Source organism: Diabrotica undecimpunctata, chromosome 10 (assembly GCF_040954645.1).
Source record: "Diabrotica undecimpunctata isolate CICGRU chromosome 10, icDiaUnde3, whole genome shotgun sequence".
Lineage (NCBI taxonomy): Eukaryota > Metazoa > Arthropoda > Insecta > Coleoptera > Chrysomelidae > Diabrotica > Diabrotica undecimpunctata.
In genome coordinates this window covers 76,944,996-76,972,237 of record NC_092812.1, presented here as the reverse complement: position 1 = coordinate 76,972,237, position 27,242 = coordinate 76,944,996, and the positions used below count along the sequence as shown (strand labels likewise).

General features: G+C 34.9%; 1 protein-coding gene across 2 annotated transcripts in view; it reads right to left on the bottom strand.

Moving 5' to 3' along the window:
* Positions 1 to 5,757, bottom strand: part of LOC140452514 (semaphorin 5c-like) — a 37,729-nt gene extending 31,972 nt beyond the window's left edge. The window contains exons 1-2 of one of the 2 annotated variants that reach the window (XM_072546825.1): positions 5,293 to 5,757; positions 5,133 to 5,208 (exon numbers count right to left, since the gene is read on the bottom strand). The gene's annotated coding sequence lies outside the window, so the exon portion shown is untranslated. The remainder of the gene's footprint in view (positions 1 to 5,132; positions 5,209 to 5,292) is intronic. The other variant, XM_072546824.1, reaches the window with a different exon arrangement.
* Positions 5,758 to 27,242: the final 21,485 nt, after the last annotated feature.

Genomic DNA, 27,242 nt, shown 5'->3' with positions numbered 1-27,242 from the left:
CAGAGAAACCGAGCACGTTATTTATCCGCCAGAAGGTTGGGCAGACATTATTATGAAAGCAAATAAAAATAATCCTTTTGTTGTTATGCAGATGGCACAGAATAATTGGTACATTCTTGAACCTCTTCTAAACAATGTTAATAAAAACGCGCGTTTTCCTGACAAGCAGAGCTTATATTTTGCTGGAACATACAGATTTCGATTTAAATCACAAAATTTTGGGTCATTTTAGTGACCCAACATAGTGTCAATGGAGAATATCAAGTTAATGTCATAAGAAAAGGCAGACCTGTAACAATAGAGTTGTCAAACATTCAAAAAAAAAATACAAAGAGCCTCTGAAAATTGCAAAAAATAAAATAAAAAATATAAAAAGCTTATTACCTTATATTCCGCCAGTCTACCATACTTTTTATAATTAGCTAAAAGAAGCTACTGACAATGATAATGAAGAAGGGGAAATTGTAGATATATAATTTTATTATTTTTTCCCAATATAGTGTTACGATTTTTTAAATTGAAGAACATATATGTGTTTTTTTTTTCTGTAAAATAATAAATGTTTATGCATTTTAATGACTAACACAATCAAATAACAAGAGTTATGGTTTTCTAAAGTCAAACTTCTACACTCATTATTTTTAAGATTTTTTTAAAACATTAAACCTTAATATCTCAGCTTTCTTATTTTGTGGCTTACCGCTATGTGGCAATAAGGTCTTCCTGAATCACTCCTGAATCACTCCTGAATATATGTGAAATCTTTAACAAGATCAGAGAAGAACATCTAATAGAAAAGAAAGAGAACAGGAAAAGTTGGATGAATGACAATATACTGCAACTCATGGAAGAAAGAAGAAAATCAAAGAACAACAAAAGAATGTACAGACAATATTCAGAGACAAATAAGAACCAAAATACGAAAGGCCTAAGAAAATTGGGTAATAACACAGTGTGAAGAGAGAGTTGTTGGAACAAAAACATGATACATTTAATATAAATAAAAAGATTAAACAAGCAGCTGGTCTTCAAAAATACAACACAGCTAGGAAACTGCGAGATCAACAGGGGAACATCACACCAGATAAAAATCCCGAAATAGGTCTGAACAATCTCCATCCTACATATATGTACCTAATGACCACTTGTCAAGTGGAAAAAAGCAAAAGCACAACCTAAAATAGGCACAGCTCCTTGACTTGACAATGCATTATGCTAAATCCATAAAGTTATTTAACACCGACGGTACTCAACGCCTAACAAAAATATTTAATGACATATATATATATTTAAGCAGAGTAATTGAAGTCAACGTTTATTGCTCTACCAATGAAAACAAAATCCGTATCCTGCAATGGTTTCAGGACAATCGGGCCACATTTTTAAGTTATTTCTAAAAATCATACAGCAAGGGATACATAGATTGCGAAAAAAAATCAGCCGTACACAGTTTGGTTTTCGGAATGCAGTGGGTACGAGAGGCATACATAGCATACAAGTGCTTTATTCAACAATGTAGAGACGTGAATTGCGATATTTAGGCACACTTCATTGATTCCCACAAAGCCTTCGATACAGTAAAGCGCGACAAGCTGATAGAGATATTAATAAATATTGGAATAAACACCTGTGATCTAAGAATTATTAGCAATCTTTTTCACTAAACATTAAGAAAACAAAATCATATCATGATCTGTAAGAATAAACAACAATTTGGAAGAATCAGTGTGAATGGTCAACCAACAGAAAGAGTAAAAATGTACACCTACCTTGGTACGAACGTCAATAAAAATTGGGATCATTCCCTAGAAATAAAATGCAGGAAAGCGAAAGCAAGATCTGCATTTCAAAAAATGGCTAAGCTATTCAAATGTCATGATTTATCAGTACCCATAAAAATCAGATTGCTACGATGGTATATCTTTCCTATACAGTTGTACGGAGTTGAGTCGTGGACACTCACAGACGCTAACTGCAAGAAAACAGGCTTTCAAAATGTGGCTGTATCGTCGAACAGTGAAAATATCTTATACCGACCACGTTACTAATCAGGACGTTTTCTTAAGAATACTCCAAGAAAAAGAGCTGTTAACAACAATGAAAACAAACAAAATCAAATACCTTGGTCACATCATGAACAATAGCGGAAGATATGGGTTACTGTAATTAATTTTACAGGCGAAAGATTTCCTGGCAGAAAAATCTATGTATGTGGTTTAACACAACAACCACAAATCTTTTCAGAGCAGCAGTGTGCAAAATACAGATTGCCATAATGGTCGCCAACAGCCGAAACGGATATGCACTGCAAGAAGCAGAAGTGTCGAGGATGGATCTCGTGTGTTCCGGTTTCATATACCAGTATCTTTGCTGCTGAACTACGACCAACACTAAGCTATACAGAAGCTAGAAGACGAATTTCAAAAAAGGAAGAAAGACAATATCGAAGGTACCTAACTAGAATCAAGACAAAATCATCACGCAAAAAAACGAAAAAAAAAATATAAAACTATTAATAAAAAACCATGGACAAACCTATGGCACAAAAAGGTGGACTAATAGTCTGTTTAACAATTTAGGAAACAATATTGTAAACGAATGTAAATATTTTTGCAAAAAAAATAAAAATTAATACGAGATTTCTCCAGGTACGACCATAAATAAAAAAGGTAAATATTCACTTCTGCATTTTTTCAACCAAATATGGAATAAACAGGACACATACCAACAGACTGGCTACTGTCGTCAAGATTTTTTGTAGTGAACGAAAAATTAACGCTAAACAATGCAAGGAACAACGTTTTAGAGATGTAGAAAAACCGATCTTCATGTGTTTTATCCACGGTATACTGCAGTAGGTTGGAATTAATTACCAAGATCTCCATATCATCAAAATTTTCTATTGGCACCAATGGGCAAACAGACAAATTCTACAGAATGAACGGAAGTACGAGGCCACGGCAATATAACTTCAATACAATGTACAAATATAAAACAAAAGCCGCTAACACTATTAATAGTCTAGGAGCCAAAAGGGGTTAAGTATGTACTTTTATGTCTCCTCGATACCTTGACGTTTTTTGTTGCGTATAATCCATTTTTCGTGGGTACCAGTCTGAAAACCCGTCAGATAATTTGTTATTAACAATTTAATTGTTTAAATAATTTTATTTCCAAAACTATTAGAGATATTTAATTTTATCAAAAGGAAAATTGTTCATTGGACAAAAATGAAACAAAATTGCGGGTGGTAAACTTTGATCCGATTGTTAGAAACGGAGTTAAAACAAATTTAGTGAAAAACAATTGCAAAATAGGCATTCGATGAGGCTTTTCCAAGTATAACTCAGCATTCATATGCGCGATTAACTACGAAAACCCCCTCATTTTAAAGGTCCTTGTTTCAGGTTTAAAATACACTTTGAAAAATTACTTTATCTTTATTAATAAACTATTAAACCTTAAAAATTTCATTAAAAAGTTGCGCACTAATTTGTTTATAAGAGATTTAGACAAAATTAAGCTATAAACTTTGAAAATCCGGCTAATGGAAGTTATAGAACGACTCAAAACGAACATTTTAAGCTTTAGTAAATGTTTCTATGTTAATTCTTATCCAAGATATGGAATATTTAATAAAGCGCTCTGAGGTGGACGATCAACTTACAGCGAATACGGGCGCGCGTAAATCATTTTTCAATATCTCGGCAAAAAAATTAATATAGACACATTTACCAAATCTTAAAATGTTCGTTTTGAATTGTTCTATAACTTCCATTAACCAAACTGCCTACGTTTATGGCTTAATTTTGTTTAAAATTCTTATACACAAGTTAATTTACATTTTAACGAAAATTTTAACTATTAACTGCTATAACTTTTTTATTTATAATGATAAAGTAACATACATCACTGAATCTACATGGATTTTACGTATGTATTGGTTTTTAATGGCTGCGAGCTGACCGTGAATCGCGTTATTAAAAGTTTTAGTCTTAGAGATCTTAAACTATTCGTTTTTAGTTGTTCTGGAACTTCCATTAGCCAGATTTTCAAAGTTTATAGCTTAATTTTGTTTAAATCTCTTATAAATAAATTAGTTCGCAACTTTTTAGTGCAATTTTTAATGTTTAAATGTTATAACTTTTTTATTAATACCTACAGGTAAAGTCATTTTGCAAAGTTTTTCAAAGCTGAAATAATTACCATTAAAATGAGGGCGTTTAAATGATATAAAATCATTTAAACAATTAAATTGTTAATGACAAATTTTCTGACGAGTTTTCAGCCTGGTACCCTCGAAAAATCGAATCTATGCACAAAAAAACACAAAAAGGGCAAAGCAGTAAGGGGACCTAAAAGTACATAAGCAACCCACCCTAGCTCCTAGAATATAAAAATGACTAACGACCGCAGAACACGAGCAATGTTTTTTAACATTAAAAGAAATAAAAAATTTAAGAAACAAGATACCTATCCGACAACGGTTGTATGCTTTGGGCTTTGGCGATGGTAAGCAATTAATAAATAATATTAAAAACTTAGTAATTAACAAGTTATCGATAATGTTGCATCCCAAAAACCAGAAGAATTGAGCTGGTATACAAAACTATCTAACGCAAGTTAACTTTTTTATTAATTTTAAAATTGCTCCCCATATATAGACACACGAGCCGCCGCTGATGCTGATAACACAAATCAAATCTTAAAACTTGTTTTCCACAGTTTTTACCATATTTCCTGTAAAATGATTATTTTGCCATTATTTTTATTATTCTCAATGCGTTAAATAGAATTTTTATCTTTATTACTATGTCACATGTTAGTTTGAAATCAATTTATTTACTGTATACGCTTGTTTAATTTTATGGTTTTAATATAGACATTTAAATTCGTCCTAACAAATACGATTCAATAAAAGTTTAATTGTTTGTATGCATTTATTTTGCCATGGACCCAATTGTCATCCTAATTATTGTTATTAGATGTCAATAAGTAAATCAGTCCATATAAAAAATTATATAATTTTTTGTGAATGATATCTAATCTAATTACAAATTATTTGTGATTGTCTAATCACATTATAAATCTACGATTTCCTGTATTAATGAATTGGTAACATTGTTACTTACATTGTTTGACATAAAACATAAATTTATCACATCTTCTGACCATTTTATGTGGCGGGTCATCTAAATATGGCAGTACCTAATTAAAAAATACATTTTAATTTACTTTTAGAAAATGAATAATCTTGTGTGAAAGTTTAATATATGGACTAATAAGACTCACATGTAATATTTTCTATCAGCAACATTGCAATGTTGTTTACACTCAGTCAGGGGAGTGGAGCAGTAAAGCAACCTGCCAGCTTTCATTTGGCTCAAAACTAAGTATGGTCGTAGATTTTCAAATAATATCAACAAATGCCACTAATATGAACGAATACACGTATTTACTAAATCGTAGTAATAAAAATAAGCGAACTACACCAAAATCACATATGATGCCATTAAATATTAAGAGTTTATTGAACGACCTTGACGAAAAATGTAAGGTTACTGTAAAACGAGAAAAGATAAACACTTTTAGATTATAAATTTACACTGCCAACATCTAACTGTACAACCACACCGCACTATCATCTCCCCTGTGTATGCTGCGGGATTCTCGTTCTTAAGACTCCAGTTGAGCTTAATTAATTTTGCGCATGCTCGGTAGATGTTTATACCCACTTAAACGCTGTGCTGTGCTTTAAACAAGTTATGAAGATTTTGAGTAAATAGACAGCAAGGTGGTATGGTATTATACAGGCGTACAGGTAGGTGTGGACATTGGGAAAGGCAAGTAGGGATTATAAATAATATGAGAGATACCAAACAAAAAAAAAACAATCTTGAATATAATTATTACAGAATACACTAGAAAAATTTACACGTCGTTTATAGATATTATTTGTAATCTATATTTTGAATAAATACTACAAAGTAAATCAGACAGTCTGTGCAATAATGACTTAAACCAAACTGTTTTTAAAACGATACCAAAATATTTCGTAACAGATTTTTTCGGTTTGATAATATTCTAGATTCGTCCCTTATTTCTTCTTGGCCTTGGCCAATATACTTTCCCTCATTCTTTATTTATTATTTTTTCTGCAATGGTTTTTACAATGCGTTACTGTTATTTTTCTTTGTAATCAGATCGTGGAAAACTTAAGCTACAAATGGCAAACAAAAATGTTATCCAGAGTTGTAAGTTTCTTTTCAAGTAAATATTAATTTGCACCGTAATACAATTTATTATAGAAAACCTGAACAGAGAGAAGTAATTCAGAGCATTCTATACTTAATGTAGAGAAAGAAAAAGAAAACATGGAAGACCAAAGAGATTAGGTAATCGGAACAGATGAGAGGGAAGAGGAACCACAAATGGTTCTTGAAGTTAAAAATGCAAGTAAAAAACTAGCCAGAAACAAATCACCCGGAATGGATAACCTCACACGATACCATAATGGCACTACAGCAGCTCAAAAAAGAAATGTAGACACAGAAATCCTTCCCCAGTGATTGGAAAATTGGAATACTTTGCACTATACACAAAAAAGTAGATATCTTTGAATACTCGAACCAAAGAGGACTACGCTTCTAAATGCAGCGTATAATAAATATATTTTAAACAGTACTATGGCACCATATGCAGAACAAATAGTAGGAAATACCAGGCTTTCGAGAATTCATCACATTGCAACCCTGAGACAAATTTTAGAAAAAACACTGGAATATGGCATAGCCTACTCATCACATATTTATTATGGACTACAATAACAAAGCAATCTACGACTCTATAAATAGAAAAGAAATGTTTTAAGCAATGAAGGAGCTAGGAGTACCAAATCAGTTGGTAAATTTAACAAAACTATTACTTGAAAAAGTTTAATGTAGAGTACGAATCCAGGGGGAGCTGTCTGAACCTTTTAAAACAAATAACGGGCTGCGCTTGGGAGACCCTCTCTCCTGTATACTGTTCAATCTGGCTCTGGAAAAAGTAATGCGTATGTCACAAATCATAAACACCGGTTCAATATATAATAAATCAGTGCAAATTCTTGCCTATGCTGATGATATCAATATTGTTGGGAGAACGCAGAACGGAAAACGCTGTACGAGAGGCGTATGTAGCACTAAAAGAATCAACTACAAAAATGGGTTTAATAATAGACACCAACAAAATGAAGTATATGAAAATAAGCACGCAACCACAAATCCTACAGCAACTTGTTACAGAAAACGAAAACACGAAAACGTCAGCGAAGCAGTGAACGAATTTGTATACCACAGAATGATGCTATTTTGGGCTCAATTTCCTTAAATTATTAATTATATCGAGTAATACAAAAGTTAAACTCTACAAAACAATAATACGCCAAGTTCTAAACATATGGTTCAGAGACCTGGCCTCTAACAAAAAATAATTAAAACATGTTAGTATGTTTCCAAAGAAAAGTACTAAGACGGATCTATGGAGCGGTTAATAACAATGGAGTGTGAAGAAGACAGTACAACTTCGAACTTTATAGAATATACCAGGAACCAGATATCGTAAAATATATTAAGGACGTTTAAGGTGTATAGGGCATGTAATGCGGATGGAACAAAATGATTCAGCTAGAAAAACGCTCAGAAAAAGGCTCCTTGATAACACGCAGTATTGTAAAGCCATAATGATTATGATGCTATTGATATCTAGCATGCATTCAATTAATAAAGTACATAAATTATTTTGTGATTGTTAAAATTGCCAAGGAAATAATTTTGAGAAAGTCGTTCATTATCTCTCTCTCTCAAAATGCACTGCATGTAAAATTAATATAAATCCTGATGAAGATTTTGTTGCCTGTGATCGTTGCCGTGATGGTATCCACCTTTCAAAAAGTGTAGCTTCAAAACTTACAGCTGACGTTCTACAGAAAGGATTTTGCTATATTTTTTTGAAGAATATATATATACAAGGATTTCCACAGTTTTCACTGTATTCCTTCACTCAACCGTTTTCTCCAATTTTTCCTGTTTAGCCAGTCCCCTTCCTGTAGGTTTCTTCTACTCATTGCTTCGTCCACCTCATCTCTGAAAGATCTTCGGGGTCTGCCTCTCTTTCTTCTTCCTATCGGGCTCCACTCTGTTATTCTATTTATCCACCGATTTTGGTCTGCTCTTCTGACATGTCCGTACCATGTTAATCTCTTCTGTTCGATGTAGTCTATTATGTCGGAGTTCATTCCCATTCTCCTCTTAATCTCCATGTTATTTATTCTGTCTCTTCTTGTTACTCTGTAGCTTCTCCTTAGGAATTCCATCTCTGTTGCTCTTATTTTGTTTTTGGTTTTCTTATTTATTGTCCAATTTTCACACCCATAAGTGAGGATACTTCTTGTCATGGTATTATTATATTTTTTTCTTTGTTTTCGTGCTGATGTTCTTATCCCATAGTACCGGGTTCAATTTTCGTATGCAGTCTCTTGTTTTTCCTAGTCTATTTTTTATCTCTTCCTCCGTTGTTCCTTTGTTTGATATTATGAAACCTAAATACTTATACTTGTCTGTTCCTTTGATTTGTTTACCTTCGTCTATTTCCAGCTGTTTTATTTCTGTATTCTCCGTTGTTAGGTATTCAGTTTTCTTTAGGTTTATTTCCATCCCATTCTTTGTATATTCCTGCTCCAGTTTTCTCATCATAAAACTGAGGTCATCCTCGTCTTGTGCGATCACTATTTGGTCGTCGGCAAAACTTAGCGTATATAGATATTCGTTCCTTACTGGTATACCCATTCCTTCGTACTTTCTTTTCCATGGTTTCAGGGTTTTTTCCAGGAATATTTTGAACAGGGTGGGGGATGTGGAGCAACCCTGTAGTAGTCCCTTTGTCGTCTTAAATGGCCTGCATATTCTATTGCCCGTTTTGATAGCTACTTCGTTATTCTTGTAGAGTGCTTTTACCGCGTTTATTAATCTTCGTGGAACTTCGATGTCTTCCATTGCTTCCCATAGCTTGGTTCTAGGTATTGAGTCATATGCCTTCTTAAGATCAACAGGGATACATTTAAAGTAGTAAAATGCAGGAGAATATAACTACAATGCAAGGAGATATTGTCATTCTCCAGAACAATAAATCTGATACCATTAACATTCAGGACAACATTGAATCAATGTCAAAACCAACTAAAAGTTGTTTCATTGGAACAAGCAAACCAAATATCAAGTTTAGACAATGCTCCTACTAACAGCAATAGTTTCCATCACAATAAGAACCAAGAAGAATTACAGATAATAGTTTTTGGAGCTAGGGAAATAGAATACCTGGAAAATAAAATCCAAGATGATATCCACATCACTACCTAAATTTCTCAAGTAACTGATGTATTAAAATCTCGATTAGACTGGGGAAGTTTGTTTGTATCAAGTGTCGTTATCTTCGAATAATCTTTGATAATACGCAGTGCTGCGATGAAATTATAAGAGCAAAAATGAAGCAAATTTACTACCTTGGTTTTCAGAACAACTATGGCAAAACCAGGATGTAATAAACTCTAAATAAGGCTCCGATAAACGATTTAAATGAAATAATCAGAAAGTGGAAAAAAATTTAAATTTGGTCTATTAAAATGGAAAGCAGCTTAGGGTTTCGTCCATAAATCAATACTCAAAAATCTCAGTTAAGGGATTGCTCTAATTTAGACATTTATTTTCATACCATTAAACTAGCAGGTTGTCCAGTCAGGTGTAGGAGTGTTGGTAACAGCGTCCATGAAACAACACACGAACAGTTTCCTACCAGTCAGTGACAGATTAATGATTATCAAATTAAATGGACAACCATTCGACATCAATATAATACAAATATACGCACCGACAGCAGACAGCCCAGACGAAGATCTTGAGATTTTCTATTCCGATATTGAAAAGATCAAAAAACACATAAAATCAGACGACATCCACATATTTATGGGAGATTGGAATGCCAAAGTAGGAGCAGAAAAAGTCGAATCGATCATCGGCCCATATGGTTTAGGGACCAGGAACGAACGAGGCACACACTTTGTTGAATTTTGCCAAGAGAACAACCTGATGGTTCTTAACACATGGTTTAAATTACCTAAAAGACGTCTATATACGTAGAGGCCTCCTCAATATTGTGAAGGAAATATTGTGAGGAACCAAATCGACTACATTACAATTAACAAAAGGTTCCGTAATGGTATTCTAAATGTAAAAACGTACCCAAGCTGTGACATAAATTCAGACCACAATCCTGTAGTCACAAGTATCCGATTAAAACCTAAAAGAGTAGACAAGGCTAAACCCAGTCAGAAAATAGCATGGAGTAGTGCTGACCAAGGACAGCAACAGAAGTATGAAGACATTGAAGACACATGGAGGAAAATTAAAAATACTGTCTTGGAGGCAGCAGACCAAAGTATACAGAAAGAAAACCGTAAATATAGAAAACCATGGATGACAAACGAAATATTACAAATTATGGAGAGGAGACGGATGGTAAAAAACAAAAACCTAACAAGATACAAAGAACTCAACAGGGAAATTGAGAAAAAAATAAATGTAGCTAAGGAAGAATGGATGAAAAAAAATGTAAAGAGGTAGAAGATTTGCAAATGAAGCATAAAGATAAAGAACTACACAGAAAGATTAAAGAAGTAGCTGGAATATGGAAACCCAAACACTTATCGATTGTAACAAACAAGAAAAACGAAATGGAATTAGACCCTGAAAAACAGAAAGAAATATGGGAGTAATATCTTAAAGGTTTGTTTGGTGATCAGAGAACAGAAGAGCCCCTATAAATAGATACAGATGAAAAACCGATAAACATTCTCACCGAAGAAGTTTTGCAGGCAATAAAGAACAACAAGGCACCCGGCGAAGACCTAATAACAGCCGAACATTTTAAACACCTAAGTGATAATGCTGTCAGGAAATTAACATACCTCTGCAACATTATATATGAACATTGCATAATACCGCATAACTGGCTAACATCCACATATATAGCTCTTCCTAAAAAACAAAAAGCAAGGAAATGTGAAGACCATCGAACTATATCGCTAATGAGTAATGCCGCTAAGATTTTTATGAGAATAATTTATAACCGAATTCACAATAAGTGTGAAGAATACCTGAGTCGTTCTCAATATGGCTTTAGAAAGGGCACAGGCACTAGAGAAGCAATTATGGGATTGACACTGATGGCAGAAAGGTATCTTGAGGTTCAAAAACGGCTGTATGTGTGCTTTGTCGGTTATAGAAAGGCCTTCGACCGCATCAAACACGGAAAATTGATTGAGGTGCTAAAAGAAGTAGGGTTGGATGGACACGACATAGCTATCATAAATAATACATACTGGAACCACACAGGATGCGTTGGAACAGAGAACGAAAACACCAAGTACATCAACATAGAACGAGGAGTGCGTCAAAGGTGCATTTTATCCCCCCTATTCTTCTTCTTCTTCTTCTTCTAATGGCGCTACAACCCTTTGTGAGTCTTGGCCTGCTTAACAATGTTCTTCCATTCTGCCCTGTCGGATACTTTCCTTCGCCACTGCCTGATGTTCATGGTTTTAAGATCCCTCTCTACGTCGTCTATCCATCTTTTACGGGGCCTTCCTCTTGTTCTGTTTCCTTGGGGCTTCCATCTCTGGACTACTTTTACAGCTCGATTATCTGGCATTCTTTCTAGGTGACCAAGCCAGTTTAGTCTTTGTGATTTTACAAATCTGACAATATCTGCGCTCTGCATTAGTTCATCCAGCTCGTGGTTCATTTTAATTCTCCACGAACTATCGCTGCATTGGGTTGGTCCAAATATCTTCCTTAGTATTTTGCGCTCAAATATTCTCAGTTGATTTTCATCAGTGGTTGAGAGGGTCCACGTTTCACATCCATATGTGACCACTGGTCTAATTACTGTTTTGTAGATTCTCAGCTTAGACTCACGATTCAGTAACTTACTTTTCATTAAGTCTTTGTATGCATAAAAGCACTTATTACCGCTATGAATCCGTGCTTGTATTTCTTGACTGATGTTGTTGTTGTCATTTATTATTGAGCCTAGGTAGGGAAAAGTGGAGGCATATTTGTAGGTATGGTTGTCTACCTTCAGATTCTCATGTTCATTCGATTTTGTGCACTCCATATATTTTGTTTTGCTCTCATTTATATATAGACCAAACGTAGCAGCTTCTCGTTTCAGTTCTATGACTTTTTCGCTCAATACCCTTTTGTTGCGGCTTATTATGGCAACATCATCTGCATATGCGCATATTTGCATAGCTCTTGTATTAATACAGCCGTTTACATCCAGTTTTCTAACAACAGCTTCTAAAGTTAGATTAAAAAGTGTTGTTGATAAGGCATCCCCTTGTCTAACTCCATTTTCAATATCAAAGGCCTGCGTCATATCTCCATCTATTCTCACCATAGCTTTGGAACCCTCCAGAGTCATTCGTATAAGTTTAACCAACTTATTGGGTATCCCTAACATAGATAGTTGCTTTAACATCTTTTGTCGATCTACTCCATCAAACGCCTGTTTGAAATCGATATACAAGTTGTAAATAGGTATGTTATATTCAACACATTTTTCATGTATACCTCTTAACATATGTATTTGGTCTATAGTTGACCTCTTTGGTCTGAAGCCACATTGGTATTCACCAATAATCTCCTCCGAAAACGATTCCAGGCGGCTATATATAATTCCTGACAATATCTTGTAGATGACATTTAAAACTGTTATGCCCCTATAATTTTTGCAGAGTCGTTTGTCTCCCCCTTTGTACATAGGAAGTATGATTCCCACTTTCCAATCTTCTGGGATGACTTCTAGTGTCCATATGCGGTCGATTAGTTTATGGATACGCCTCCATAGCGCATGTCCACCATTCTTTATCAGTTCTGCAGTTATTCCATCTGTGCCAGGTGCTTTGTTATTTTTTAGATGTTTTAGATGTTTTTTTTTATCCCCCCTATTGTTTAATGTATATGCCGAATATATAATTAGAGCTTCTCTTAAAGATCGCCCTGAAGCTGCCAGAGTCAAGGGAATCATCATGAACAATATAAGATATGCCGATGACACCGTAGTATTAGCAGAAACAGAAGACCAACTAAAAATATTGATGAACATATTATCAGAAGAAAGTCACACGCTGGGCTTGGACATTAACTTTTCCAAAACCAAAATTCTGGTATTCCACAAAAACCCCCATGAACAAGTTACACCTAACATACAAATAAATATTATCACCTTTCAGAGTTCCCAAAAGCTTCATATACCTGGGCAGAGAACTAAATAGTCAACTAGACCACTCAAAAGAAATTAGAAGACGCATTGAAATAGCAAGATCTGGTTTCATGAATATGCGTAAAATGCTCTGTAACCCCAAGCTATCGATCTCAATACGATTGAGAACACTAAAGTGTTATGTGTGGTCTCTATTACTATATGGCTGTGAGACCTGGACATTAAAACACTATGACGTCGTATCTCGTGGTTGAAAAATCTCCGACAATGGTTTGGGATGACCTCAGCGGAGCTGTTTGGCAGAGCAGTCAACAAAACCATGATAGCCTTGATGATCGCCAACATCCGGACCGGATAAGGCACTGAAGAAGAAGAAGACGTCAACAAATTAAATTCATTTGAAATGTAGATGTACCGCCGAATGCTAAGAATAAGCTGGACCAGCAGAACTACGAATGAAGAAGTACTGAGAGCAAACACACGCCCTCATCTGATCAATACTATCAAAATTAGAAAGACGTCATATCTAGGACACATAATGCGCCATAGGAAATTTGAGCAGCTCCAGGTAATATTAGAAGGCAAGATTGAAAGTAAAAGGGGCATAGGACGAAAGAAAAGATCTTGGCTACGAAACATCAGAGATTGGACCCACACAAGAGGAAATGAATTAATTCATCAAGCCCAGAACAGAGAGAAATTTGCCATATTGATCGCCAACCTCAACAGAGAAGGCACTTAGGAGGAGGAGGAAACTAGCAGGTTGGTGAATACCAGGGATGATTCAAAAAGGACAGATCCACAATAGATGAAATATTCGTGTTAACAGTTATTCAAACACTACGTATGAGCAACAGTTAAAGCTAAACCTCCCCTTTATAAATTTCAAACAACCTTATGATTCTGTGATAAGAAGGCGGCTGTACCATGCCCTAAGAGTACTTGCAATTGCGTAAAAGATCAGACTAGTAAAAATGACCTTAATGAAGGCCGACTATAGAGTAATGATAGAAGGAAGTCTAACAGGAAAATTTAAAGTAAGAAGTTGCTGGAGGCAATCATGAGACAGAGTGGAATACGAGCGAAAGGTATGATGTATGACAACAAATGCCTGGTCCTGGCCTTTGCGGACGATGTAGTGTAATGGTAATGGCAAGAACTAAAGGGGAACTGCTGAGGATTTTCAAACTATATGAAGTGAAGGCTAAAAGTACGGACTGATTATTAATGAGCAAAAAACAAAGTATATGGAAATAGGGCAGACCACACATGAAGACACACAACTGAAGACTACCACAAACAATGAGAGTAAAGAGTATTGCTTTAAAAAGGTGACGGATTATCTAGGAATAGCCCTCACAAGTAAAGGGGAAGAAAGCCAAGAAATTGAGAAGCGGATTTCGAGAGGAAGGAAGACAGTCGGAGCTCTACACAAAATACTAAGAGCCAAAACATATCCAAAGAAGCAAAATTGAGACTATACCGAACAGTGATCCAACCTAAGGTCCTGTACGGAAGGGAAACATAGGACTGCGTATGTCAGATGAAACTACTTCCAAGATTCGTTTGGTTTTTCACTCTTCAATGATTTTTAAGAATGGCAATCTGCATGGCTTTTAGCAATTTAAACCGTATACAATTTACCATTAAATTGCTTTCTAAGATATTTTTATTTTCTTTCATATTTATGACAATATTTTTAAAAATAACCTGTAATCCATGTTCCTCTAATTTCCTGACTAATAATAAATTATGAAATAGTTTATTACGTTAGAAAATTTTTTTCCGTTATTACTTTTAAGTTGTAAAATTCCCGCTTTTCTAGCAATAATTGTTCAGCTAATTCATGTTCTGGAACACATCCTTACAGTTTTGTAAAAATGGTAAAAACTTTGACCTAACTAAATAGTTAGTTACTATCTCATCAATACAGTTATTAACATCTTAGCAGATGTGTTGTGGTTCATTATTGAGCTTTAGAAGCTGGGATAGTTTGATTAATGACATTTCTTCACTGGTCGTGATCGTCTGTTACATGTACTGCTTTAGTATAATGTTTTTTGAGAAGCTTTTAGAGTTACTATCTACTACAAAATATAATTGAATTTAAATTACTATAAACATTTTCTTTTGAAAAATTGACGCATAGTCATTGGTCATCATAAGTTAAAAACCATATCTCATTGTCAATAACATTACTTACAGTATGTGCCCCACCTGATGAACTTCCTCTAAAACCACCTGAGTGCCTCCTCTGAAGCCACCTCTAGAATTTGCTCGACATTTACGTCTCCATTGCGACTCACGTTTCCATGGGTCTTGCTAGAACAACCAGCTCGCTTGTGACCCACTTTCTTGTATAGATGTCATTAAACAAAAATTACCTGTAACCCAATGTGTGACCACTTTCCATGTCCTCGTTTACTAACTTTACCCATAATATCATCATCAATGTCTCCATTCTTCTCTCTCTTTGACCTTTCTATATTTCTAATTTTCATACTCCTTAAGTCTTCTTCCACTTGTTGTCTCCATCTCAGTTTAGGTCTGCCTTTGGTACTTTTACTTGGTGGGATCAATTCCGTTATAACTCTTAACGGATTGCTCTTCTCTCTTCTCATTATGTGTCCATTCCATCTAATTCTTTGTGCTTTTATTGCTATAACTATGTTCTCTTGACCAATCCATTCTTGTATTTCGTTATTTTTTTATTGTCTTGCATCCTCTTCGTTTTCTCTCTTTGGTTCCAGTACTTTTCTGATAATCTTCCTCTCAAAAACTTTCAATTGCTCTTCTTCTCTTGCTGTCAGTGTAAATGTTTCTGCAGCATATTGTTGTGATTTTATTTAACTGTCATGTCTTTATTTAATTTATAATTTCTTTACTAATTTATTATATTATTCCTACTTTAATTTATTAAAAAGCACGATAATTTATATCAATTTATTGAACTAATAATACATAATTTATATAGACGAAAGTAACAATTAAAATCGCGAGCGCGTCTTCAAAAATTAACTGACCGTCCTCAAAATGAAAGTTCCCTCATATTTATATAAAAATACAGCCGGTCGAGAATTCAGCCTGATTATACTAGAAGGTCAATCCGGGTCATCGTTTCGACCGTTTTCTGGAAGGTTTCGTTCAGGTAGATTTCTGCCAGCTAATCGAAGGGTCTCGTAAAATCTAAAACATATAAGTGAATAAACAAGATGTTTACAGGTTTTTAATATGACTCATATTTTTACGTAACAATATACTACTATTGGTCTTATGGTTGTTTTGTAGATTTTCATTTTTGTGTTTCGGCTTATTTTCTTATCTCTATAAAACGTTTTTTATTTCTATATATTATTTCTATAAAACGCTGTATTTCTGGCTTGAATTCTTCTTTTTATATCTACACTTTAATTTGTTCTGTTGACTAGTACTTCCAAATATTTGAATGTTTCAACCTCTTCGAAACTGTGTGCATCTATTGTCAGTTCTGTCATTTGTATCTTCTTTTTCTTCCTAACGTTTATGTATTTTGTTTTATTTTCATTTATTTCTAGTCCTCTCAGTTTGGCTTCGTTTTCTATTTCCTGGAAGGTTTTCTTTAATGCCCTTTTATCTGTTGCTACTATGATTATATCGTCCGCATATTATATTATTTGTACTACATTCGTGTCTGTAGTTCCTGAATTTGACAGCTTTTTTATTATCTTGTCTAGTGATAGTATAAATAGTACCGTTGAGAGCGCATCTCCTTGTCTTACTCCATTTTTTATTTTTAATATTTTATTATTTCTGTTCTTTCTCTTGCGGTGACGCGGTGTCTGTTTAAAGTCTAGGAAAAGTATATGTGTTTCTCCGTCGTACTCGTATGTTTTTTCTATCACTTGTTTTAGCGTATGTATAGCGTCTATCGTGGATTTTCCTTTTCTAAAACCGTACTGGTAATCCCATATGCTTTGTTCTGTATATATTGTTAATCTATATCTAATTATACCAGTCATTACTTTATAACATGTTACATTCATATTCAGTAAATTAATTGCTCGGTAGATTTGCATATTCTATGGTCTCCTTGTTTTGGGATTGTCACTATAATTCCCTTCTTCCATTTTTCGAGCAATATTTCTTTGCTCCATTTATTCTGTATTAGTTCATAAATCTATCTGTATAGTGCCTCCCTACTGTATTTTATAAGTTCTGCACATATTCCGTCTTCTCCTGCTGTTTTCCCATTTTTAAGTTTGCATATTTTCTCTTTCACTTCTGTATTTCAATTTCGATTTCAATTCTTCTTCTTCTTCATCCTGTTTTGTGTTTGTTATTGTTTCTCCTTCTTCTTCTCTATCCGTTTCTTGATATATTTCTTTGAAATACCTCTGCCATTTTTCTGCTTCTATAGCTATATTAGCTGTTCGTTTTCAGTTACCTAGTTTCAAGTATTGGCACAATAGATTTGAGTTGTGTCTTTTATTTTCTGTTTCTATCTCGTTCATAATTTCTTCTACTTTTTGATTTTATTTTCGATTTAAATAATTTCTTTGTCATTTGCATTTGATCTTGGCATTTCTCTCGTTCCTCTTCTTTGCTTGTGCTTAACCATTTCAATCTTGTTTTATTCTTTTGCTTCCACTACTAATTTGCTGTCATCGTCAAACCAATTATTTCTTCTTTCATTTTGCGTTTTGTCAACCACTTTTTCTGCCATATTGTTTTTTTCTTGTTTGATTTTTTTCCACTGTTCCTCCATTTGTTGTTCTTTGAACTGCATCTCTATATTTACTTCTTGTACAAATCTTCTTCTTACTTCTTTCTCTTTCAAATTATCTACGTTACATTTTCTCTGTGCTTTTCGCCTTTCATTGTTCGTTGTTTTTATTTTACATTTTGTAATCACTAGTATATGGTCCGAATCGATGTTGGCAACTCTGTGAGATCTAACGTCATTTATCGATAAATATAATATATAATATATACTATATAAATATGTATAAATCCTAATATGTCTTCCCTACCTTGGCCTTTTTTCTTTGTTTCGGAAAAAACTGTGATATATGATTTTATTTGTTTTACTTCTGCTAGGACTTCGTCCAGGAGGACAAAATTCTCTGTTGCAGTTTACTCCCTTAGCCAATGTGGTCCAAATTTACGCGCTTCATCCATCCCTCCAGGGGTAGGATTTGCTAGTGTCATTTAACATTAAGCATTTCTTGGCATTTAGTGATACTTGACTTGGATACTCACCAAGACTTTTACGCTAGTCATTCACCCTCTTCTCCTTTCTTATCATTGCTTGGGACCGGTAATGGCGGAGTTATTATTCATCTTTCTGATATGGTGGAATTCTAAATACCACTCCAACCAACTAACTGAACTTACACTCACAGAATGACCAAGAACTGCTTAAACGTTTCGAGCAAAAAATTCTAAGAAGAATTTATGGAGGTATAAAATGTCGAGGTAGAAAGCCTTAGATGGATAGGGGATGTAATCAGGCGAAAGGAGTATGCAGAAAAATTTTTGACCGAAGAAGGCCGATGGGACAACAAGCCAGAGGAAAGCTGGGACAGGTATCACGACTACCTAGAGGATGATTTACAATGTGTGCGAGTTAGAGCATGAGGAAGAGTTGCCAGAGACAGGGGCAAATGAAGGATTGATTGTAAGAAGGCTTTGGTGCATAATGAACTATGATGCCACTGATGATGATGATGAAATATCTATTGTAAAATCAATAGTATTATTCTCCGAAAAGATCTTTCCACCTTGTCATAGTAGTCACGTGCTAATAATATGTCTTTAAACATGAATACACGCCAATGTATAACGTTGACAAGAAAAAAAAAAGATCCTGTTATATTTGAATATTCTAGTAATAAAGTTAGTATGTCTAGCGTTACTGAGGTGACTGACTGCGGTGTTGTTTTTAATGCTAAAATGTATTTTGTTTCCACATAACCAGATTGCATCTGCAGCAATGTGTAGATTGAGTTTTATTTACGTAATTCTAGGTATATCTCTGTCTCCACTGTTCGATTACTATTCATCACTTTAGTCAAATCAGCCCTTAATTATGCTTCTCCCGTATGGTCGTCATCCTACCAAAAGATACGAAATCTTGAAGTGGCACAAAACAAATTTTAGAGATACTGTGGTTACAAACTATTATTTACTAGAGATCAGTAGACTTGCCTTGGATTAGTGAATATTGGATAGTAAAACAACACGTAAAACTGCCCTACATACATCTACAACATTTCTTCAAATAATTTTCGTCAGAATAACTAGGTGAAATCGGTGTAGACGGAAAGGATATAAAAATCATCTCAAATCTATACTGGAAGCAGACGTGAAGATGAAAATTAATAACGATCTGTCGACGGACTGTTCAAAACAGTTCGCCAGGGTTGTATTCTGTCACGGATACTACTTAATATATACAGTCTAAAAAATGTTTGAACTAGCATTAGAAAATGAAAGTAAAGGTGTTAAATACATTATTTATTCTCGCCATGTATCCTTCCAATCATATGTTCTATCCTTTTTACTGCAGCTGTTATTCCTGTTCTGGCTCTAATAATTACATTTGGAACTTTATCTTTTAGCATTCATCCCAACATCAGTCGCTCCATGCCTCGCTAAGCCACTCTGATCTTTTAATGTACAGATTTTAGTAACTGTTAAAGTTTCTGTAGCATAGGTCAGTAATGGAATACACATTGTTCAAAAACCATCCTTTTCAGACATATCGATATTTTGTTTTTAAATAACGTACTTCTAAATCTGCCGAAAGGCGCCTATGCGACTTTTATTCGTAGGTTTGCTCACCTCGAATTATTCATTCGATATGTTGCTGCTAGGGACTAAGTAGGTGGTGGTCCCAGAAGTACCCGACCCAACAAAGAAAACACAAAAATTTTGGAACAAAATGTATTTATTTTTCAAAATAATTTCCTCTATACACTTTTCCCAGCTATGTTCAATAAGTTCGATACCCTTTTTATAATAAGAACTGTCTTGCTTTCGAAATAGCCATTAACTTTTCTTCACGGTTGGAAAATATTTGACCACTAAACCATGTTTTGTAGGGGGCTAAATCTAACGAATAGGGTACAAGAGGCAGCAATGCAAACTTTAGTTCATGAATTTTGGCCATTGCAATAACCGATCTAGGCGCTGGTGCATTTTCTTCATGAAACAACAATTTCTACTTTGCCAAATTATGCTGTTTTAGCTTGATTACTTCGCTCAAACATTGTAATATACTCGCATAATACTCGTCGTTAATAGTGTTTCCTTTTTCAAAATGTAAATCCCGGGAGAAGATATTAATCCTTATAGATTTTAACGCCCAAATAGGGAAAGAAAATTGCTTCAGAGAGGTTGCAGATGTAAACTCAATACATGACACAACAAATAATAATGGAGAAAGACTATGTAATTTAGCACCAGCATCAAACTTGGACATGAGTAGCACGAGATAAAAACACAAAGACGCACACAAAATAACACGGATGAGACCACGAAGACTGGAGGGAAATCAAATAGACCATGTACTTATTCAAAAGACACACACACAATCGATAAATGGCGTTAGATCTCACAGAGGGGCCAATGATTCGGACCATACGCCAGTGATTACAAAATGTACCAATGCGTTCTTCCTATTATGATATGCAGAAACTCTCGCGCTCACAAAAACAACGGAACTAAAAATGCGAGTGGCACAAAGGCGCATGAAAAGATCAATTCTCGGCATGACAAAAAAAGACAAAATAAGGAATCAAGACTTAAGGAAAAGAACAGGTATCAGTGATGTCGTCGAACGTATAGCCAAGCTGAAATGGAATTGGGCAGGTCACATAGCGAGACTGAAAGACACAAGACGGACTAGAAAACTAATTGACTGGCGCCCACGAGAAGACAAACGCAGCAGAGGACGACCACCAACACGCTGAATGGACGACATTAGACGAATATCCAAGAAATGACAACAAGAAGCACAGAACCGTGAAGAGTGGCGAAAAATGGGAGAGACCTATGTCCAGCAGTGGACAGAAGAGGTTGCATGATGATGATGATGATAACAAAATGTAAAATAAAAACAACGAAGAATGAAAGGCAAAAAACAGAGAAAATGGGTCGTAGATAAATTGAAAGAGAAAGAAGTAAGAAGATTTGTACATGAAGTAAATACAGAGATGAAGAGAACTAATAGAGAATATATGGAGCAAAGAAATAATGCCCGAAGAATGAAAGAAGGGAATTATAGTGACAATCTCAAAACAAGAAGACCATAGAATATGCAAAAACTGCCGAGAAATTAATTTACTGAATGTAACAAATAAAGTAATGACTGGTATAATTAGAGACAAACTAATAATATATACAGAACTAAGCATGGGAGATTACCAGTACGGTTTTAGAAAAGGAAGATCCACGATAGAAGCTATACATACGCTAAAACAAGTGATAGAGAAAAAATACGAGTACGACGGAGAAACACATATACTTTTCCTAGACTTTAAACAGGCGTTTGACAAATTAAACAAAAGGTAAATGATCCAAGATTTACAAGAGAGTAATATACCAAATAAAATTATAAGAATGATAGAAATGACAATGCGAGATTCTCAAGCAACAATAGACATCGGAAGAGAAAGAACAGAAATAATAAAAATAAAAAATGGAGTAAGACAAGGAGATGCGCTCTCAACGGTACAATTTATTCTATCACCAGACAAGATAATAAAAAAGCTGTCAAACGCAGGAATTGCGTTACTAAATAAACAAGAATGCAGTGCAAATAATAGGATATGCAGACGATATAACCAGAGTAGCAACAGATAAAAGGACATTAAAGAAAACCTTCCAGGAAATAGAAAACGAAGCCAAACAGAGGACTGAAAATAAATGAAAATAAAACAAAGTACATGAACGTTAGCAAGAAAAAGAAGACACACATGACAGAACTGATAATAGATGCACACAGTTTCGAAGAGGTTGAAAGATTTAAATATTTGGGAGTACCAGTCAACAGAACAAATGAAAGTGTAGATATAAAAAGAAGAATTCAAGCTGGAAATACAGCGTTTTATAGAAATAACAAATTTACATTAACAGCAAGAAAAGAAGAGCAACTGAAAATTTTTGAGAGGAAGATTATCAGAAAAAATCTGGGACCAAAGAGGGAAAACGAAGAGGATGTAAGACAATGGATGAATCACGAAATACAAGAATGGATGAGTCAAGAGAATAAAAGCACAAAGAATTAGATATATATATATATATATATATATATATATATATATATATATATATATAACATGGCGGGGGATGTCCTCAACCCCGACACGGCGCGTCCCAATGGCTGATAGGGAATGTTCCTGCAGATATGCAGGGCAGGTACGAATAAGGCTTAGCCAAATAAGTACCCGCGGATCAACTGAGGGCATGGCATTAGGCAGCAGTGATGCCATTACTGAATCAAGGCTGTTAGGACGACATCTAGCAGGTTTGACGACAGACACCCACAGGCGGCAATCCGATAATGATTTAACTGGCTGTGATACTGCGGTGCAGAAAGCAATGGGAAACTACTGCACTAAATCTCCCAAGAAAAGCTCCATGACAAATACAGATCATACTACTACCCCGAGTCTCCGGCGTCCCTTTAATGGGACAGGGTTGCTAAGAATCTCCGGAGGGAAAAATAAAAATAAAAATAGATCATTAATAAAACATATTGCTACGTGGAATGTTAGAACTTTATATCAATCAGGAAAGCTAAAAAATGTACAACTCGAAATGAAACGTCTGGGCCTGCAAGTCCTTGGAATTAGCGAAGCTAGATGGACCGGATCGGGAACTGTAAAAAGTGGAGGTTATATTACTTATTATTCCGGAAAAACGGATGATGTTCACGAAAATGGTGTTGCTATAATTCTCGAGGAACGACTTGAAAACCTGGTTGACAAATTTGATCCTCTTTCAGAGCGAATAATGATGATAACTATTAAAAGTAAGATTAATATAAACTTAATACAAGTATACGCTCCTACAAGTAACAGTACAGACAACGAAATTAATGAATTTTACCATGTATTAAAGCAAGCACTAAATAACACAAAAAACACGAAATCTGTGTAATAATGGGGGACTTCAACGCTAAAGTAGGAGAAGACATAACTCCCGGAATTACTGGAGGATTCGGTCTTGGGGAAAGAAACGAAAGAGGTGATAGATTGGTGGAGTTCTGTCAAGAGGAAAACTTTGTTATCACCAACACATGTTTTAAACAACCAAAAAGACGTCTCTATACATGGATATCACCGAGAGATGGCCATGGTAGTGTAATGCGTAATCAAATAGATTATATCATGATTAACAATAGATTTCGAAACTCATGTAAATGTACTAAGACATATCCAAGTGCCGACGCAGCCACCGATCACAATTTACTGGCATCTAGAATCAACCTAAAATTAAAGACAATCAAAAAGCCTTCCATTACAAAGAAATACGATAGACAAAAACTAAAAGAAGAAGAATTTAAACATCACTTTGAGCAGACAATGAACGAAAAAATTCGAGACAACATCACACAAGTATACAATGTACCAACAGTCGAAGAAAGATGGGATAACATAAAGACTGGTATCATCGATACAGCAACGCAAAGTGGAACTGTCGCCCATTATAAAAAGCAAGCGTCGATGAAAGATGAAATAATCGAAATGATGGACGAAAGAAGACAGCTTAAAAATAGAAATAACTCAGAGTATAAACGAAAGCATAATCTGATTAGAAGAAAAATCAGGGAAGCCAAAGAGCTATGAATGCGAGCAAAATGTGAGGAACTAGAAGAATTGCAACGAAAACATGACGAATTTAACACACATAAGAAACTAAAAGAAGTTACAGTACACAAAAGAAATACACCCATAACATTAACGAATAATGAAGGTCATGCACTATCCCTAGAAGACGAAGTAATGGAGGAATGGGAAAACTACATTAAAGCATTATTGAAGGATGATCGAGGATCACTACCTAACTTAAGTGCAAATACAGGACCATCAATCTTAAAAGCTGAAGTGGAAAAAGCCATACACCAATCCAAAAACAACAAAGCCAGTGGACCAGATCAAATATACAGCGAATGGCTAAAATTACTCTCAAATGACAATATAAAAGAACTCACTGTACTTTTCAATCAAATATATGATACCAGTGAAATTCCATCGGACTGGTTAAAATCGATCTTTATTCCTCTACCTAAGAAACCAAACGTTAAGAAATGTAGCGATTGTAGACTCATTAGTTTAATGAGCCATGCCGTTAAAATACTGTTGCATATTCTTCTAAACCGAATTAACAACAAGTGCGAAGAAATAATTAGTCAAGAGCAGTTCGGGTTCCGGAGATGCCTTGGAACTAGAGAAGCACTATTTTCTATGCAAACACTCCTTCAACGATGTTGGGAGGTAAGAAAACCCGTATATATGTGCTTCATTGATTTTGAAAAGGCATTTGATCGCGTTCAGCATACCAAACTAATTACCGCCTTGCAGAGCATCCAACTAGATGAGAAAGACATCAAACTTATTGCCAAACTTTACTGGAACCAAACAGCCATTATTAATAGCAACAACAGAGAATCAAAGCCAATCAGTATTGAACGAGGCGTAAGACAGGGCTGTGTACTGTCTCCCACTCTCTTTAACGTGTATTCTGAAAATCTATTTAGGAAAGCTTTAAAAGATCAAAAAGGAATTATCATAGGAGGAGAAATAATTAACAATATACGGTACGCCGACGATACTGTGATTCTAGCTGAAAACATCGACGATCTGCAGGAGCTAATCAATAGCGTTGACATAGAATGCACAAATTGGGGACTGTCGATAAATATCGATAAAACTAAATACATGGTGACCAGTAAAGTGGATATCGGCGCAACCCAACTGATATTAAACCAACAACCGCTGCAGAGAGTTCAGGGATTCAAATACCTTGGATGTTGGATTACCCAAAATCTGGATCCATCCTTCGAAATTCGATGTAGAATTGAACAGGCAAGAAACTCATTTCAAAAATTCAAGCCTCTATTATCCAATAACTCATTAAATTTGGAAATCCGTGAAAAGTTTACAAGATGTTACGTGTGGTCTGTACTTTTGTATGGATGTGAAACTTGGACTTTAAACGCCGATATCATGAATAAAATCGAGGCGTTTGAGATGTGGTTGTATCGAAGAATACTAAAAATTCCATGGACTAGCAGAACCAGAAACGAAGAAGTTCTTCGAAGAATGGGATATCATCGAACTCTATTAAATATTATTAAGAGGCGTAAACTAGAATATCTTGGACATATAATCAGAGGACCAAGATATGAGTTCCTTCGGCTAATTCTCAACGGTAAAATCGAAGGAAAGAAATGGATAGGACGGAAAAAACTCTCTTGGTTGAGGAATTTGCGGCAGTGGACAGAGTGGACAGGTTTGACAGCGGACCAATTGCTACACGTAGCGCAAGACCGAGATCAGTATAACAATATTATAAGCATGGTAGTCGCCGACGTTCCGTAGGGATATGGCACTCTAAGAAGAAGATATATAATATATATATATATATATATATATATATATATATATATATATATATATATATATATATATATATATATATATATATATATATATATAATGAGAAGAGAGAAGAGCAATACGTTAAGAGTTATAACGGAATGGATACCACCAGGTAAAAGAACCAGAGGCAGACCTAAACTGAGATGGAGACAACAAGTGGAAGAAGACTTAAGAAGTGTGGATGCCCTAAGTGAAATGAACTTTCCAAAAACCCAACTCAAATCCAAGCCTATCGAAAGAATCATTCCTTCACATGATTTAACTACGAACATAAAAACACTTATAATAGAATTAAATACCCGTCCTCTTTAACGTCCTCCCTGAAAAAGGAATTCATAACGCAAATAATAAGCAGTCTGGTAATAGGACTGAACGACCATATTAATTCAGGGCTTTCGTGGCCCCAGGCTCCTAAGCCCCCAGATACTACTACATTGTTCACTAGTCTCTGCACTACTACTGACTAGTGGAGTGTGTAGTAGTGCCAAAAATTTCATTTTTGATTTTTTTCAACATTGCTGGGGGATCTCCAAAACGGGACCCTCATCAGAACAAATAACCAAACCCTCATGATAATCTCTTACTAAAGGCATCCAAATCGTTTTCCTTTCATCCTTTTTATTCACCAAATAGGCTATTTCGCTACTCTAAACAAAACAGTTTTAATCGTCGATTTTAACTATAGACATACTTAATTCGGTGATGAAAATACAAAGAGAAAAGTCGTCAAATTATCCGATTCATTACCCGACCTTCCAATTTCAACGGTCACTAACAATGAACACATAATTTTGAACGCAAATGGATTATCGATTGCGGATCTTATCTTACTTAGAAATAACATTTTAGGTAACATCTACTGATGCCATCTGGACCTGCAGAATTATCTTTTCCGAAACGAAAATAATTCTCAGTTGCCATGTCATTGATAGGGTCCATGATTTGTTCATACTCATTTCACAAAAGCTTCGACCATTTGTTCCATAGAATTAAGTATTTGATTGTTAATTAACAGCTAACATTGTTGAGTCTGTTTTTATTTTAATAGGTGAGAATATACCTACTTCACTGTAGTCTAGTTTAGAAGTAACATATATCCATAGTCCTTGGAAATAAGTAACACAATCATGTTACCTAAAATGGAAAAACACCTTACCGACTTGGAATCCTACAGAATCTTTGAGTGTATCCTGAACGAGAGACTCACTAAATTTCTCGACTCAGATACTATCATCCCAAACTATCAATAAGGCTTCCAATCTGGTAGATCAACTA